This window comes from Zingiber officinale, chromosome 8B, assembly GCF_018446385.1.
Source record: "Zingiber officinale cultivar Zhangliang chromosome 8B, Zo_v1.1, whole genome shotgun sequence".
Taxonomy (NCBI): Eukaryota; Viridiplantae; Streptophyta; class Magnoliopsida; order Zingiberales; family Zingiberaceae; genus Zingiber; species Zingiber officinale.
The window spans coordinates 27,271,644-27,279,432 of NC_056001.1; the positions used below are offsets into that span (position 1 = coordinate 27,271,644).

Sequence of the window (7,789 nt, forward strand, 5' to 3'; positions counted from 1 at the left end):
GTCTTAAGATCAGAATGGGACACTAGGTTCCTTAGGTCAGACCGGCTTCTGAGTCGATCATCCTCATTATGAATGCCTTAGCATTGGACGAAGAGCAAAATTGTATTGAGAGTGACATGCTGACTACCACCTCTCCTTAATCTTAATTGTCACGTCATTTTAACTTTAACTTTAACTACCACATCATATCTAAATTTGTCCTTGACATCTCGCATCATATAGCATGCATTCACCTTTGTTCTCATTCCAAGCTTTCTCGATTCCATTACATTTACGCGCAGTGTGGGGGTGGAGAGAAGCAAGGATGGGGCAGCTGCTAAATTATTGAAATCACCATTAAAAAAAAATAGAAAAATAAAAAATACTAATAAAAATGAAATAAATATGACAAAAGACGGTTTATTCATCTTCACTATCCTGCCAATCCATTTTAGATTAACTACTAAATATTAGTATAATGGTAAAATATACTCAGCTGTACTAAGTTTCAATCCTATACTCTATGATAAGATGTCATGCCTTAACTTTAGTACCATATCAAGGGTACAATAAGAATAAAATAAAGTACAGAGTGACGTATCAGATGCGGAGAAGTGAGAAATCTATTCAAGTAATTATGAATGAATTGTCCCCAGTCATTCCAGAATCGAGTAATGTTAGTATACAGGTTTAAAATAAGGGAAATTATATTATTACACCACAGTAATGATAAAGTCGCTTTGGCCGAGTGGTTAAGGCGTGTGCCTGCTAAGTACATGGGGTTTCCCCGCGAGAGTTCGAATCTCTCAGGCGACGACTTACTTTTTGTTTTTTTTTTCATTTTCTTAAGAAGCCTCCCTTCGTCTCCACAAGAAAACAAAAAAATCGAACACGGAAAACAGATTCGACCCGCTCATAGCAGAGCAGGGCAGAGGTCGAGACGCAGGAGAAGGCGGCGATGGCCGAGGTATCGATCGATAAATCGAACACACTTGGGCGTATACTATCATTTGCGTGGCCTGCCTTTGCGGGCGAAACGCTGGCTGCTCGCTTACACATTTGGAGTCGAGTTTTTTTTTGTCAACACAAAACTGACTGGACTATACATATCTGTGTATATATTGAGAGCTTTTAATTTCCTCCAAAACGACGACTATTCAAATGATAAGGTTCAAGTACTCTAATTTAACAGTTTATATATTGATCATGTCCGAAAGAATATCATCTTGTCCGAAAATCGAAGAGACAAGAGACGGATATTGGAGACGTGACACTCCTGTTGACCTCCGGTGGACTTCGCTCTTGCCTGTAACACAAGCAGCGTTATTGTCTAACCAGGGAAGGGGTCCCGCCGATGGTCCTCTGGCGCTCAAGTCAGTCTCCGGCGAAACAAGAAGTAGTGAGAACTGTAGCGCAACAGTAGAACTCACGAGAGAAGCATATCTCCACCGATGTCTGGACCTCCTTTTATATAGGGCTCTTGTAGCGTGCGTGCACGATTCTTAAAGCATGCACACTTTTCCTGAGAAGACATGTCAGTAAAGTGTCTCTAATACAGTACCTTAACGGACCGAACATATCTCTGAAATAACAGTGGAAGCTTCCTCCGTACGATCTTCTGTCTGACCATGCCGCCTGTCAGCGGCACTAGCTAGCTCATAAAAGGATGTCGAAGGATATCCCGTTGTATTTGTTGCTTGGCTGAGCGGAATGGCTGCTCAACCAAAATTCTGATATCCGTGTTATCTACTGCCACGCCGAGCGGGATAACCGCTCGATTAAAAGTCCACTGTCTGTGTCGTCCGTTATCGGGCCGAACAGGATAGCCGCTCGGCATGAAGTCCCCCGTCCACATGCTCGGTGAGTATCTCACTATCTGCGCACCCAGCTGATGTCAAGTCGTCTATTAGGCTGAGCGGGGGAGCCGCTCGGCTCGGCTTCTATGCGTCCCTTGAGCGTCGGTTTGATTACTCCTTGTGCCCAAAACGATGGGTCGATGCTCAACCCCTGATCGGCATATGCCTCGCCCAACCGGCCGACAACATTCTACCCATTGACCATCTTGACTTTGACCTCCACACGACGACAGGATGGGGCCCCGCCTAATCACCGCATCACAAGCCTTCCCTCCAAGTCTAGTCGAAAAAGATTGTAGTCCATCTGACTAGACCTTTGTGTGAGCAAATTTCCACCCGATCGACATTCATCGTTGTATGGACTTCAAATGGGATATGGCGTTTCTGGTCGATCGACCTGTTGAAGTTTACTGAATGGGCATAAGTGTGCTCCTTCCATCTGAATCGGCCTGACGGAAGTTTGCACTTGTTAACAATTTTTCGTAGAATACCTTGGGCGAGCGCTGGCTATGCTGACATCATCCTGATTTCTTGGGAATCGTGCAAATTCTTTCTCATTAAGGCAGAACAGGTTCCAACGCTTGCATTAATTGTCGACCCGTGGTAGTATGCAACATGTCACACCCACAACCGTCGCACGCCTGATGTGATAGGCATTGATTGCGACGCTTGGCAGTTTAAATTCGACGATCGGATCTTGGCCTAGGTTTCCGCGACCGAGATCCGACGACTCTGGTTGGCCGAACCCGGGGTTTATAAACCCCCCTGGCCGCCGCCTCTTCCATACTTTCGCTGCTTCAAGTGCTTCCAGCAACCTGCTAATCCCGCGTGCTTTGCTCTCCGGCGATCCTTCGCCCCCCTTTTCCGGCGACCCCTCTTTTTCCAGTAAGCTATCTCCCCATCACGTTCATTTTTTAGCAGTTCAACTCATTTTTTGGTTCCGGTGAAATCGCCAGTGACTTTTTTCCTTTGATAGCATTTCTGCCTCTCAGCTGCCCACCTTTTCCTTTATTTTCGAGATAGCAAGCTCTTCGCAGCCGTCGACTCCCATCCCTGGACTCTGGTATACCACCATGGAGTCTAGATTTTGATGAGGGCGACGCAAAGGGCCTTAGACATGCCTTTGAAATTCCATCCAACCACGAGATCATTCTGCCTTCTTCGTCCGATCGGCCAAATGCTCCCCCGACTGACACCATCTGTCTGTTCAAAGATCACTTTATCGTCGGTATGTGATTCCCTATCCATCCTTTCATTATCGCAGTTTGTAAATACTTCCGCATCTCTTACTCAACTCATGTCGAAATCCTTTCGTCTTCTGTGCAGCATTGTCGTCTTATTTCGGCTGCATGACACCGCTCTTATCTCTCGGGTCTTTTATTATTTTTATTACCCGAAACTGTCCGAGCTGGGGACCTTCCTCTTCCAGTCTAGGGTCGGTTTAGGGTTTTTGATAAAATGCTAACTTCCAATAAACATTGGACGGAGTACTTCTTTTTCATGCGTCTTCTCGAGTGGCCGGAATTCTCGACCCGCTGGCAGCTCGAAGTGGCACCTCAACCCCCATTGAAAAGCTACAAGAGTCGATCGGACTATCTGAATACTGCGGCGATGCTGGTCGATCAGAAGTACGACATCCACAAGTTGCTGCTTGAGGGTCTCCTCTACATCTTTGGCATCAGTCTGATCCGCACCCAGCTCCCGACCAGCCTAGGTATGCAACTACTTTACCCTTTCCCTTTGATGCTAACTGATTTCTCTTCCTGTTATGTGGCTGAAGTTATGATTCGAGCGTGTGTGCTTGGCAAGGCGAAGCTCAAGGATGCTGCGATCGAGGCGGCGACTACTGAAAAGCTGGCGAGCCGAGGCCTGCAACCGGTCACCCCTCATGAAGACCCGCAGGATGAAAGTGGGGAGACGCCTATCTTGGTGAGCAAATGAGATGCCCGGCCTGCGCCGAGCGGAGCAGAGACCTCAAGACCACAACCACCGTCCGAGCAGCGCCCGTTCGTTCCAATGGATGAACCATCGGGCTCGCCCTCCTCAGATGTACCGTTGAACAGGAGAAAGAGGTATCGAGAGGAGCCATCTTCACGTTATGCTACCTCGGGCGCACAGCCGGCCGAGTGGGTCCGATCGAACGCCCTCCTTGGCCCTTCGTCCGATCGGACGCCCTCCTTGGCCAAGCTACTGTAGGGGCCCGTCGTCGCATCACCCGTGGCCTTCATGCCACCACCACCAAAACCCCTGAAGGTTAAGCGGTCTGGCATCTTACCGTCCTCCGGTCGGGAGGCCTTAGCTCACTTGGCCCCGAGCGGCCTACGGTCTGTCACAGCAATCCTCCATCTACCAATGGAGGACTATAGTGAGCCGAGCCCCCATTCCCGGACCCCCGAGCACCAGATCATCATCCGAGGGCCTCTCGCCGAAGTCTGGGAGGATGCACGGGCCCATGCAGCGATACTACCTCCAGGCGCCCTGGCCAACAGTCATACACAAATGGCCATCGAAGTAAGTGTTTTAATGTAAATTCATGGCTAACCTCTGTTCGGCTCTAACTTTTTCCCGTTTATCAGCAGTATTGGATAGAGAACCTGACCATGTGTCACAGGCTCACATTCTTGGAGGATGAGTTTAATAAGCTCAAAGTCTCGAGTGGCCCCTCCTCCTCCCAAGGGTCGTTGACTTCTGAGGTCGAGAAGCTGAAGGCCGACCTGGAGAAGAGTAATAAACTTCTTCAGACCAAGCGGGGCAAGAGCGCAGAGCAAGAGACACTGGTGGCTCGGTTGAACAAGCAGGTCGCCACTTTTGATAAGAAGATCGAATTAGCCAATGCAAGGAAGAAACGGGCCATTGACGACCTCGAACTGAAGAACAAAGAGGCCCGGCTCCTTGCATAGAAGCTCAAGGAGGCCAAAGATTTTTTGGTGACCGAGCGAAACAGTCGGTCGGCGGAGAAGACTACTCTTCGAGGCCAGCTCGCTGCCAAAGATGAAGCGTTGAAAGTTGCCGATAATGAGTTGGAGGTCTCCCGCGCGGCCCTGAAGACCTACCAGGACGTCGAGCGAAGCCGATTTGAGGTGATGAGGAAAAATTATATCCGCTCGGATGCATTCACTGACAAGGTCGCCGATCAGCCTCTGCGGCTTTTCAACCTTGCCATCATTGGGACGCTTCATCAACTCAAGGAAGGTGGCCACATCCCTGCTACTCTGTCAGACAACGTCATCAGTCGAGACAAGATGAGCGAGTCGCTTCCCGACGATGCCCTAGACTACATCAAGTGAGGTTGAGTGCTTAACCCTTGTAACCTCTAACTTATGCTTGCAACCTCCAACTTTTGAAGTATTAATGCATGCTCGGTCGTTCGGCTGAGCTTTTTTCTTACTGCTTGTTTTCAGGCCTTCTTTCGATCATATTGTAGCCTCATAACTCCTCCGATCGACAGTAATTTATATGTACGTCACTAGATTCGTTTTGCTTTCCAAGTTGCGGAGCTAAGTATTTTGGTACATTCTCCTGAACGAGCTGTTCGTCTGAAAATTTGAGGGCTTTTGGGCAGCCCTTATTCGTAGTCAGCCATTCGACAACCCGCATAGACTCGGGTTTATCGTCGCTGATTGACTATTTGATGAAGCCCTGGATTTAACGTCGTCGCTCGACGATTCCAAGCAGGCCCGCGTTTAACGTCGTCGCTCGATGATTTGGTGAAGACTCGAGTTTAGGGTCACCGTTTCACCGTCAATAGAGACTTGCGTTTAAGGTCGCCGCTTGACCGTCGATGGAGACTTATGTTTAAGGTTGCTGCTCGACGGTTGGTGGAGACTTGCATTTAAGGTCACCGCTCGACCATTGGTGGAGACTCGCATTTAACGTTGCCGCTCGACGGTTGGTGGAGACTCACGTTTAACGTCGCCGCTCGATGATTTGAGATAGACCCGCGTTTAACGTCGCCGCTCGATGGTTTGATGGAGACGAGGGTTTAAGGTCGCTGCTCGACCGTTGTTGGGGACGCGCGTTTAACGTCGCCATTCGACGGTTGATGGAGACGAGGGTTTAAGGTCGCCGCTCGACCGTTGTTGGAGACGTGCGTTTAGCATCGCCGCTCGATGGTTTATATACACTCGCACCCGGGTTTAAGGTCGCCGCTTGACTGTTGATGGTGATGCCCTTGAAGAGGCCCTTGCTTTTTTATTCAAACTTTGCCTTGGGTTCGTCAAACACACAACAGATACAAAGTACAGGATTCACTTGTGCACCTCTTATCTAGCCTTGTAGGGTTGAAGATGGTTCATGCTTCATGGTCTCTCGAGACGCCTCCCCTCTTCATCCTCCAGATAGTATGCGCCCGATTGGAGCTTCTGCATGACCTTGAACGGTCCCGCTTGTTGGAGTGTATACTTAAAAGTTTAGCTTTTGTACACATTTATTTTGAAATAAAGAATCACATTGGTCAAATGTTTACATTTATTTGTTAAATGTAATTGTTCAATTAATTTATATAGTAGATAACATGGAGTGTGGAGTCACACTTAGAAGATCATGTTGTCGGTTCTCTATAAATTATAAACAGTTGCTCACGACTAAGATGGAAAGGAACAAACCATCAGAATAGACGTAGTGTAATTAAGTATTAGTTTATCTTGACTAATAAATTACACTGATACACTTTAAGTGTATTGAGTAAGATCATTTAGGTAAGTTCTTTTTGTACTGACTTAGTAAAAGAACTAGACCTTAGTTATTATGGAAGTGTGTACTCTTAATCCTAATATAATAACATACACATATATTTAATATTTATTTCTTTGACTTATCAAAGGGTGAGGTTTAGCTCGATAAATCAATATACCCGATAAGTTGGGAAATAATATTACTTATAGTGTGTGTTGTTGATTATAGAAGGAATATGTGTCCTAGTTATCTAGGTTGAGAATGCCCCCAAGAGGAGCTCATAAGGATTGTCATGTTAAACCCTACAGGTGGACCTAGTCTGACATGACAATAAAGTTGAGTGGTACCACTGTTGGAGCTAGATATTAATTAAGTGTGTTGTCAGTAACTCACTTAATTAGTTGACATTCGTAATCTTAAACACAGGGAGACTAACACACTCATGATAAGAAGGAGCCCATAATGTAATTTGGGATTGGTGCGGTAGTGCGGTAATAACTCTCTAGTGGAATGAGTTATTATCGATGAACTTGAGTTGTGTGTTCGGGGCGAGCACGGGATACTCAAGCTCATCGGAAGGCCAAAACCAATTTCTCCTCTAGGTCCCTGTTGTAGTCTCAATAAAACCTCAAGTTCATCCAAAGAAAAGTCTATCTTGGTGTCCAAGAAGGAGCCGGTTCATTGCTTGGTGACCAAGCAATGGCCGGCCACATATTCTCTAGAAGTGGCCGGCCCTTGCCTTGGGCAAGGGGGCAAGCCGCAATATTTAAATTAGGAAGGTTGTTTTTGAATTTTTAAATTTCCTCAGATATTTACAATTTGTAGAAAGAGAGATTTTAAAAATTTATAAAATTTTCCTAATTTAAATTAGGCCACAAGATTTTAAAAGAGAGTTGTAAAATTTATAAAACTTTCTTTTAAAAAGAAATATTATTAGAGATGATTTAAATTTTAAAACTTGGTTTTAAATTTTAAAACTTGGTTTTAAATTTTAAAACTTTCTTTTTAATATCCACATTAGAAAAAAAAAAGAGTTGGTAAAATTTTATTAGAAGTTTTCTTCTTTTAAAATTTTATAAATTTTGTTTTCTTTCTTTCCCTTTTAATAAGTGGCCGACCACCTTGCTTGGTGCCCAAGCAAGGGGCCGGTCAAATAATTAAACATCAACAAATAGTTGTTTAATTAATAAATCAATCTAGGATTGATTAATTAAAAGGAAAGAAAAAGAAAAAATTAAAAGGAAATAGGAATGAGTCTAATTTTTTATAAAACTCTTTTC

The 7,789-nt window shown here is 45.5% G+C and overlaps 1 non-coding gene across 1 annotated transcript; it reads left to right on the forward strand.

The window, feature by feature from the left end:
• The first annotated feature begins 713 nt into the window (after positions 1 to 713).
• TRNAS-GCU lies at positions 714 to 795 on the forward strand. Its single transcript has one exon. It is a non-coding gene; the product is annotated as a tRNA-Ser (tRNA).
• The last annotated feature ends 6,994 nt before the right edge of the window (positions 796 to 7,789 follow it).